Here is a 9,705-nt window from a genome sequence, read left to right as displayed (position 1 = left end):
AGTAAAGTATAGGATTAAATTAGTGATTATCTCTGCATTCAGATTAGTTGCTATATTTTTAAAAAGCTAGCAAAAACTAAACTATGGCATATATTTTTATACCTCCTGTATTTGCCTAAAATCCCTTTGCTTGTCATCTTTGAACCATTTAAATAAATCAATAATCTCATTTTATAGAAACTATTTTGATAATCAACTTCTGTTTTTTTTTTATTTTTCAAACAGCATTACATTGAAACAACAACCTAACAGATTTTTTGCATGTGAAATGTGTGTGTGTGTGTGTGTGTGTGTTTATTCATACTGTTTGATAACCAGTGTTGACTTTTTTACAACCTGTAACTTAGTGGTTCAGCGAAAGGATCTAATAGATTAAGTACCAGGCTTTAAAAAAATGAGTACTGGGGTCTATTTGTTTGACTAAACTCTTTCAAGGTGATGCCTCTGCATGGCCGCAGCCCATTGACTGAAACAAGTGAAAAATAAAAGATACATAAACTGTCAGGTTGTTATTTCGTGTGATGTTTCTTAGAAAAAGAAATTGATTATCAAACGCGTTCCTTCCTATAAAATAAGACTACTGGGGGAGCGAGAGAGGTTAATATAGAAATCCAGGCAATAAAATATATATTCTGTTCAAACAGATGTTGTTTCCACTTAACAGTTTAAAGTACCATCTAAGAATCTATCTGAAATTGTGTATATAGATAAGTGACATTTCATTAGATGGGTGCTTAATGCACATATTGTTATACACTTGACCTTAAAGTAGTAGAACAACGTAGTACTTGTAAAGAGAAACTTTGTTATTTCAGTATCAAAGGCACTGTGTCTGTGGCCAGTGCCCCCTGACTGATTCCCGTGCCATCATAAAAAGCACCCTCCAAACGTGGTCTATGCCAGGTCTGCCTGACTGGTTCCCATACCAGTGGCATGTAAAAAGCACCATCCAAACGTGGCTGATACCAGTACCCCCTGACTGGCTCCCATGCCCGATGGTACATAAACAGCACCATCCAAACGTGGCCAATGCCAGTACCCCCTGATTGTCTCCCATGCCAGTGGCACGTAAACAGCACCATCCAAACATGGCCAATGCCAGCACCCCCTGACTGGCACCTGTGCTGGTGGCACGTAAAAATCACTATCCAAACACGATCGACGCAAGGCCAGCCTGACTGGCTTCTGTGCCGGTGGCACATAAAAAGCACCCACTACACTCCCGGACTGGTTGGTATTAGGAAGGGCATCCAGCCATAGAAACATTGCCAGATCAGATTGAAGCCTGGTGCAGCCACTGGCTCTCTAGACCTCAATCAAACCATCCAACCCATGCCAACATGGAAAATGGCTGTTAAACGATGATGATGATGATTTTCTATCGAAATATTGAACACTTGTAGATTAACACAATAACTGATCCATTTTTCATTTGATGGCAAAATAGAACAATTCAAGTAATTAATAGTTTCCTTTATATTTATAGATTAATTTTGATATATTAAAGGGCGAATGTGTTCTTTATTTTTCAATGAATGTATTTATCATTTATTGTAGACCATTTTCTTCAAAGAACAGTTGAAATTTAGATGTATATTAAACCCATAACAGATATATTTTGCCAGTGTCACTGTAGATTACATTAATGTCTTTGAGATAGATATGCCATCCTCATAATGTGATTTCATTTCATTAATAAACCTTCAGTTCACTGAAAACATGTTCTGTACATAATCTCTGATACAAGATATATTTTCTTATTATGATTTAAAATTTTTACTTCCTATATAGTGATACTATTTCAGCCTCATCTGTTGCTTATAGGGACTTATTTTCTCTCATTTTGGAGATATTTTCTAAGCTTGCTTCAATTTAGTTTGTTTTCAAGACTTATACCATATTATTTTTGCTTTATTTCATTTGTAACATGACAATCTATCTGATGTTGTCTTGTTGCCAAAAAGATTAATGTGCTTAAAACAGGCAAAAGCCATTATTTTTGTAGGAAAAAAAATATTGGCACCTTCTTACACATCATCAATATGTTCTACCAATATCATTTTGTATTGATAACTTCCATTTAACTGTATATTCTACTGATTACTGTATACGACCATAAAACACTGCCTCAGAACACTCATTCAGCTCTTGCCATTATTGAAAAGTGTACGTGAAATGATGATTACTATTTTCCAGTGGATAAAGAAAACTTCTAGATTTCTACCCATCAAATAGTGTTGTTGTTATAATTTCTTCATCATTTTCATATTAAGTTTACATAGTAACAGCTTGTTTTAAAATTCTTCTTCTTAAAATTATTGGTTGCCTGTGAAATGAATTCAACATCAACAGTGTCTGTCATAACAAAGGATCTCAATTTGAATTGACATCATATCAACTATATCTTTTGGATAAGACATAAAGTATTGATGCAAATGTCTAAATAGTCTAAATTGTAGGTGGAAATTAGTTAAAGCTAATTAATTAAGCTTGGATCTAGTTGATTGAACAATGATTAATATAGTATTATAGTAATCCTACAGGAGATTTATTAATTATTTATCTAGCACTCAGTACAGTAAACTCCTCTGTAGTTTATTACTTTAAGGTTATGTTACATCTTTTTTATGTTTATCCATTAGCTTTGATGACTTTCCACTTGAATGTTAGCATTGATATTTCTACCTTTAGGGAGTTTCCTGATTTTTTTCTTTTTCTTTTGAAGTAAGAAAGCAAATTAATTCAAACAGAAAACTTCAAAGCAGATTATGATGCAGCTATTCATAAAGTCAGAACAAAGATGACTATTATTTTTTTTCTCTTTGTATATTGATAAATTTCCATGATTTTTTTTTTTTGTATAAGCTTTTTCAAACACATCCAACTCGAAAACATCAAATTCAACTTCTAAGTTTAAAAATTTTTTAATTTATCAATATTGCAAGTATGCAATAAGGGATAGAGTGAAAGCTTTTTTTTTTTTTTCTGAATCCATATGCTTAGTCATTCAGAATGTTAAACATTGCTCTAATTATTCATAAACAATAATTCAAACATAACAGTCAGTCATCTGTGCCTTTAATAAAATTATTAAGCCATTGTCACTATTGTTGGATAAGTCTGCAATATAAAGTTTAGTTAATTAATTTGGTGAAACTTTAGTTAATTAATTTTTGCATGATATGAAAGAATCACATTTTACATTTAATATTAAGCATATTCAATTTTTAAAAAATTATCTTAAAACAGTATTCTCATCTAGCAACTTTAAAATATCATTCAATGGATTCAAAAGTCACTGTCCATAATTTATTTTATTAAGGAAATTCTTCACCTTATCCAGAAATTGGTCAAATGGTGTAAACCAAACTTGACTATCAAACAATGTATAAAATAATTGTGGTGGTGCTGGTAAATTAAACTAAAATGTGACAAATTTGATACTCAAGCCTGTGTATCACTGTCCCTTTAATGAAAGAGTTACTACTGCCTCTTAGAGTTTTTAATTATTCTTCAAGTAACACATGGAAATGGGATCTGGATTTTTTAATTTTACATGACATGCCACTGCTTGTCATGGTTAGTGTGAACAACAGCCCATTACATATTAGATTCATCACATACTAGGAGGAAATCTTCCTCAGCTACAAAGACCTACCACCAATAAAAATAATAATGATGAACAAACAAGAGATCCTCTATGCAGTTGCTCACCCTGCAAGAAATAGAGACCAAATATCCAACATTGTCTTTAAAAAAGTAGGATATGTTGGATAATGTAATCCTAGATACACTGTCTGAAAAAAAAAGACATGATGGTCACAGCTAGACATGCCTTTAATCATAGTTCTGCATTCTCAAGGTTGCCCTTCTGTTAGATAATGACATAAAGTACTATGGAATAGTATAGCTCACTACAGTAGCAGGAGATCTGTAAGACAAAATTTCCAGTTGTACCCAATGACCTATTACAACCATGTTCTAATTTCCCAATATCTTCTAAAAGGGAAGTAAGGTTTACTCCAATAATTTCTTGTGCTATTTTTGTTGTTGATAGGTTGTTTTGATAACACACGTGCACAGATCAATACAAACAGAAAGTTAGTTGAATTTGAGCAACCTGTTGCTTGCCTATGTTGAAGAATAATGTCGTTGTTGTTGTAGTGGTGGTGGTAGTGGGAGGTAGTAGTAGTAGTAGTAGTAGTAGTAGTAGTAGTAGTAGTAGTAGTATGAAAATTGTTAGATTAGTCGATGTGAGTAATTAACTAATTTGAGACAATCCCAGGATATGAAAATTAAAGTCAATAGGTTGATGCTGAGATAAGTGGGTGTGAAGTGGAAAGAGGAAGGGAGAAAGAAGAAGAAGAGGAAAAAAAAGGAAATTCCCATCATCTCTTTAGACAGGCGGTGACCAATAATAAGTGTCTGTATAAGCAATAGATGTTCTAAGTAATAAATGACGTAAGTGATAAAAGTTGTGATGGAGATAAGTATGAATTAGAAAATAGAAATAATCAAGTAGGTTAAGTATTCACAATCAAAATAATATACTTCATAAAATCCATATAAGAAAGACAGGGAGCTACAGAGAAAGTCAAAAATAGAATGTTTACTGGAAGTGAGTATAGATTAAAGTTATCACTTCCACTTTGATCTTCTTCAGTACCTTCCATCACATTTACCTAACACATATGATTCTTCTCTATAAACACTGTATATGCAAATGGATTCATCAAGTCATTTGCTTGCATTCAACCTTCCTCATAAATTGACAGTGCAGAACTTATTATAATTCAGTGATTGTGAACCTATAACATGTATGACAGCAGTGATATGTCATGATTTTTAGGGGACATGCAACAAGATTTTAGGTATCATGTAATGGACTTTGAGAAGAAAAAATTTTTCCTTCATGTTTATAAAATGCTTATTTATAAGTATTTACCTAATACTAAAATATATAATACATATATGTATGTAAATGATATGCCAATAACAGACTAAAAGTGTTTGCTATTGTATATATATATATATATACAGTTACTGCACTTTTTCTCTACTCATTAAACATTTTATCTCCACACAGTATCATGCTTCGTACACACTCATTAAGCAGATTTTTTCTTCATTCTCTCCTTCTCTCTCTTTCTCCACTCTTTCTTTCTCCCTCCCCCTTCCCCCTACACACACTCAAAAGTTTGTGATTATTTGCATTTGCATTTGAAATAGTTGGTGGTATGGCTGGTTACCTTTCTTACTGGCAATTTACATTATGATGATGGATAACTGCTGTAGTGAATTTTTTAGTTAAATTGACTAAAGTGAGAAAAAGCTTAAATTAAGTTCAATATTAGTGTTTTCCTATCTCCACTACATCCAATATCATTGTGATAAATACTTAATTTCATAAAAAGATCATAAATTTTCTAAATAATTAATGGTCATGTACTTTTTTTTCATTGCAGGTGCATATAATCCTGGATATTACTTTGTTTAAATTATTTTAATTGAAACCAACATTCTAAATTTTAAAAAAGGATTCTTATTTGACTGGAATGGTTTTCTTATTCTGAACATATTCTTTGCATTCTGAAGGATTTATGAACCTTTTAATACCTAATAAGGTTTTGATTTTTTGGTAAGTTGAAACATTAACATTTTTCTTCTTAATTGTTATTTTCAAATAAATGAAATAATCAAGATTTACTTATATTTAGTATGCAAACGTAGAAGCATTGAGAAATATGTAAATAAATCTTTATTAATGAAGTATTCTCAAAGAGGATTCAGCTATAATTCTCAGTTACAGAAGATATGCGATTCATGTCTTACAGGTAGATTTTTGCCTTTTTACTATCAAAGGAATTTTTTATTCAATGTATTATAAGCTATTATTTATAACTAAATTCTCTTCAAGACACATTGTTAATAGAAATTTCATTAAGATTTACATGAATTTATGACAGCAACATTAGCTTTCTTTTATGATTATTTTAAAAAATGTAAAGACTGTTATTATTGATATTTGTTTTATGAAAGGTTAGTAGATGGCAGAATTAGTAGAGCAGTGAACAAAATGTTTTATATTCTGAGTTCAAATTTTGGTGAGGTAGACTTAATCTTTCATCTTTCTAGAGTCTATAGATCAAAATACAAATCAAATACTGAATTGATTTAATCAACGGTTTCTTCCACCTAGATATATGGCTTTGTGTATCTTTTATCTTTTATTTGTATCAGTCATTAGACTGCAACCATGCTGGAGCACCACCTTCAAGGGTTTTAGTTGATCAAATCGCCTCCAGTATTTTTTAAATACTGGTACTTATTCTGGTCTCTTCTTTACAGAGATGTAAACAAACCAAACACACACATGTATAATTCAGTTTCCATCTACTAAATCCACTCACAAGACTTTGGTCAGCCTGGGGCTATAGTAGAAGATACATACCCTAGGTACCATGCAGTGAAATTGAACCTGGAACCATATGGTCAAGAAGCAAACTTTTTACCACACAGCCACACCTGTGCCCATCTAACAAATAATTACTCTTTTTACTCTTTTTACTCTTTTACTTGTTTCAGTCATTTGACTGTGGCCATGCTGGAGCACCACCTTTAGTCGAGCAAATCGACTCCAGGACTTATTCTTTGTAAGCCTAGTACTTCTTCTATCGGTATCTTTTGCCGAACTGCTAAGTTACGGGGACGTAAACACACCACCATCGGTTGTCAAGCGATGTTGGGGAGACAAACAGGACACACAAACATATACACACACAAACATATACACACACAAACATATGCACACACAAACATATACACACACAAACATATACACACACACACACATACATATATATACATATATACGATGGGCTTCTTTCAGTTTCCGTCTACCAAATCTACTCACTATAGCCCGAGGCTATAGTAGAAGACACTTGCCCAAGGTGCCACGCAGTGGGACTGAACCCAGAATCATGTGGTTGGTAAGCAAGCTACTTACCACACAGCTAGTTCTATAAAATGAATAATTATAATTTACATAGATACAATATTTGACATATTAGTTAGGTCAGTTATTGAAAGGAGTGAGCATATTAAATTACATCAATCTCAGTGTATTTACAGGTAACTTTCGGGGGCATAGAGAGATCATTAGAAGACCCAACCCAAAACTCAAAATGAAAATGAGAGAAATTAGATACTGAAATTAATATTGTTCAGAGTTCTTCTATTATAGTCATCTATAAAGTGGCAAACTGGCAGAGACGTTAGCATGCCAGACGAAATGCTTAGCGGTATTTTGTCTGTCTTGACATTCTGAGTTCAAATTCCGCCAAGGTCGACTTTGCCTTTCCTTTTTGGGTTGATAAATTAAGTACCAGTTGCGTACTGGAGTCGATCTAATTGACTGCCTGCCCTCCCCAAAATTTCAGGACTTGTGCCTAGAGTAGAAAATATTATAGTCATCTATATTACCCTACATAAATAAACTTCTTTTTGTTTTGAGTTGTTTTTTTTAATAACACAAGGCTTGACTGATTGTTATGAAGGTAACTGGTAAAAAAGAGTAACATATAGGCGCAGGAGTGGCTGTGTGGTAAGTAGCTTGCTTACCAACCACATGGTTCCGGGTTCAGTCCCGCTGTGTGGCACCTTGGGCAAGTGTCTTCTACTATAGCCTCGGGCCGACCAAAGCCTTGTGAGTGGATTTGGTAGACGGAAACTGAAAGAAGCCCCGTCATATATATGTGTATATGTGTGTCTGTGTTTCTTCCCCCAACATCGCTTGACATGCGATCCTGGTGTGTTTACGTTCCCGTAACTTAGCGGTTCGGCAAAAAGAAACTGATAGAATAAGTACTAGGCTTACAAAGAATAAGTCCTGTGTCGATTTGCTCGACTAAAAGAAAAAGTGGTGCTCCAGCATGACCACAGTCAAATGACTGAAACAAGTAAAAGAATAAAAGGAAGAATACTTTCTTCATTCACAATGCCTATTCAACCCGAAATTAAAACACTAGTTCTTGAAATCCAGTCACCATAAGCCTTCAAAATCTTGCATTAGTTTCAATACTGAATATTCCAATTTTTGATCAGTGGAATCTTCTGCTTGTATTATAATGCAAGTGACTGAGTATTCCACATACACATGTACCCTTAACATAATCAGGTAAAGTCACTGTAACACTGTGACAAGGCTGGCTCTTTTGAATTACATGTACAATTCGTTCAGCAAGCTTCCACATAGTTTCTATGCACCCAATTTCACTTACAAAGATTAGGTTGACTTGAGGTTATAGCAGAAAGCCTTAACTCAAGATGCTGTGCAGAGATCAAACTCAGAGCTTCATAATTGTAATGTAAAATAATTAACTATTCAGCCACATCTGTGCCCAATTTTACTCTAATAGTGTTCACCACAAATATATTTGACAAAAGCTAAGGAAACAGTTATTTGATACTTTCAACTTTTCTCTGTATTCTTGTTACCATCTGCTATGATGTTACTGACTATAAGCCAATGAAACTAAATGCTGCAGTGATATTATCTTTTATTATTTTATGATCCAAAATCTGATGAAGAATTCTGTCAGCTATCAGCAGGTCTGAAGTAGCATAATGTTACCAAGAGCATGTATAAAGTTGAATTGGAATGACAAAATGGTACATAAACTCTGTTGTTAGCTCCTATTATTAACTATAATTAACAGCAAAAGAAAATTGTCGAAAACATTTTCCTGGTTTCAGTCATTCAACTGCAGCTATGCAGTACTTATTTTTGTCTGGTACCTATTTCATTAGTCTCTATTGAATTGCTTAATGTTATGAGGTGATGCAACATTAACAGCAATGGTTTTTAGACTGATCAAATATAATCACAAATATGGACGCAGACATATATCACCATCACCATCGTCATCATCATCATCATCATTATCATCATCATTATCATTTTAAGGTCTGTTTTCCATACTAGAATGAAATGGATATGTCACCACAATCCAATTCAGTTCTTCAAATAAGCTGTCCTAGATAAGTACCATATCTCACACATATATTCTTTTGGAAATGTTTACTATGATTGGGTGCTTTTCCTAATGCCAAACATTTTGTCAAGAGATAAAATGTTGGAGTAGGGGGGCACATGCATGCGTGTGTGCAATATCACAGTTTGTGAACAATAACACCATTGGTTAGAGGTTTCCAGTGGGACAATCATTAGTTCACTGTTGTTCTAATTATCAAAGTTAGAAGAGCATGTCTAACTCAATGCAAAAGACTTTTAGCTAAGCACCATTTTTTTACAATTTTACTATTACACTAATATAAATTGTCAAAAGATATATGCACACCCGTAAGGAAACAGTGATATTTTAATTTATTTGAATTCTTTTGATTTTCACTGTATTGCAACACACACACAACACATGTGTGAAAGTGTGTGTGTGTGTGTATATATATATATATATATATATATCATCATCATCGTTTAACGTCCGCTTTCCATGCTAGCATGGGTTGGACGATTTGACTGAGGACTGGTGAAACCGGATGGCAACACCAGGCTCCAGTCTGATTTGGCAGAGTTTCTACAGCTGGATGCCCTTCCTAACGCCAACCACTCAGAGAGTGTAGTGGGTGCTTTTACGTGTCACCCACACGAAAACGGCCACGCTCGAAATGGTATCTTTTATGTGC

General features: G+C 33.7%; 1 protein-coding gene across 1 annotated transcript in view; it reads left to right on the top strand.

Moving 5' to 3' along the window:
- The window catches only part of LOC106881289 (neuroglian), a 140,818-nt gene that overhangs the window by 26,897 nt on the left and 104,216 nt on the right, over positions 1-9,705 (top strand). The window contains exon 2 of the mRNA XM_052968053.1: positions 5,466-5,638. The gene's annotated coding sequence lies outside the window, so the exon portion shown is untranslated. The remainder of the gene's footprint in view (positions 1-5,465; positions 5,639-9,705) is intronic.

Source organism: Octopus bimaculoides, chromosome 5, assembly GCF_001194135.2.
Source record: "Octopus bimaculoides isolate UCB-OBI-ISO-001 chromosome 5, ASM119413v2, whole genome shotgun sequence".
NCBI lineage: Eukaryota > Metazoa > Mollusca > Cephalopoda > Octopoda > Octopodidae > Octopus > Octopus bimaculoides.
The sequence above is the reverse complement of the archived record's forward strand: the minus strand, read 5'-3'. Positions and strand labels throughout refer to the sequence as shown.